This window comes from Otolemur garnettii, unplaced genomic scaffold, assembly GCF_000181295.1.
Source record: "Otolemur garnettii isolate 467f Iridium unplaced genomic scaffold, OtoGar3 scaffold00124, whole genome shotgun sequence".
Classification (NCBI taxonomy): domain Eukaryota; kingdom Metazoa; phylum Chordata; class Mammalia; order Primates; family Galagidae; genus Otolemur; species Otolemur garnettii.
In genome coordinates this window covers 3,695,785-3,697,339 of record NW_003852519.1, presented here as the reverse complement: position 1 = coordinate 3,697,339, position 1,555 = coordinate 3,695,785, and positions in this window count along the sequence as shown.

The following is a 1,555-nucleotide window of genomic DNA, read 5'->3' as shown; positions in this document are numbered from 1 at the left end:
CTAATAGAGGAATTACAGGATCAAATGGCAGGTCTACTTTTAGTTTCCTGAGTATTCTCCATACTTCTTTCCAAAAGGGACGTATTAGCTTGCACTCCCACCAGCAGTGCAGAAATGTTCCCTTTTCTCCACATCCACACCAACATCTGTAGTTTTGGGATTTTGTTATAGGAAATAAAAGAGGAAGAGGAAGAAACCCTGTCCTGTAAATCCAGTGAAATATTTTAGCATTATAATAAAGTAGTGTAATATAAATATATTAAGACATCACATATTATAATTATATATAGACAAAATATAAACATAATATAGATTCTTAGTCTTTGGGGGCTTCTATAACAAAATGCCATAATCTCAGCAGCTTATAAACAGCAGAAATGTATTTTTCACAGTTCTAGAGGTCAGGAAGTACACAATCACGGCACTAGCAGATTTTGTGTCTGGGGAGGCCCTGTTTGCAGCTCATAGACACTTTCTTCTTGCTTTGTCCTCCCATAATGGAAGAGGAGTGTCTCTGTGAGTCTCTGTTTCATTAGGGCACTAATCCCTGATAAAAGACCTAAGTCCCTATCTCCTTACATCATTACCTTGGGGGTTAGAATTTCAATGTTTAATAGTTGGAGGGACACAAACATTCAGATCATAGCGTAGATGTATATTAATACATTATATTATAAGCACCTACAGAGATATATAATAGATATGGCAGAACAAGCAATGTTGAAGGAAATTCTTCTTGATGTAGGACATTCACATTGAGTACAAACTTAAATCTACAGAAAAAATAAAGAGTAACAAAAGTGGTAAATACATTTGTAAGTATTAAAGACTACATTTTGTTCTTTAATTTTGTTAAAAGACAACTATTTATAGCAAAAATAAGTTTCTATGGTGGAGTTTATAATGTATGTTACGAAGCATAAGGCAGCAAAAAATAAAAATAAAAATAAAGAAAAAGAAACATATGGCAGCAATAGTAAAATGGGGTTGGTAAATAGAACAATAAGAATTTCTTATATTTATGTGACAGGTTTAAACACCATCTCAAAGTAGACTCATAAATTAGAGAGGTATGCTTTAGCACTTGGAATCAACATCTAAAAAAGTAACAGGAAAGCACAGCTAAATAGCCAAGGGAGTTAAATGGAATACAAAAATAAGAATGACCTAAAACAAGACAGGAAACGAAAAATTGGAGTTTAAAAAAAAATGCATGACAAAAAAATTTTTAAGTACAAAATGATATTAATCCATTCATATCAATCATGATCTGTAGTGATCCAAACTCCCCCAACTAACAGCAGGAAAGGTTGTCAGACTGAATAAAAAAGGGAGTCTTAAATACATGCTGCCTATAAAAAATACACTTTTAATATAAAGATAAAGACCGTGAAAGGTTGTAGGTAAATAGATGGAAACCATGAACCATGATAAGAATCAGCATTAAGAAGTCAAACAATAAAGAGGGACTTTGCCTGACAAATGCAATTAGTGTAACCTGGACCTCTGTACCCTCAATGAATCCCCAACAATAAAAAAAAAAAAAGAAAAAAGA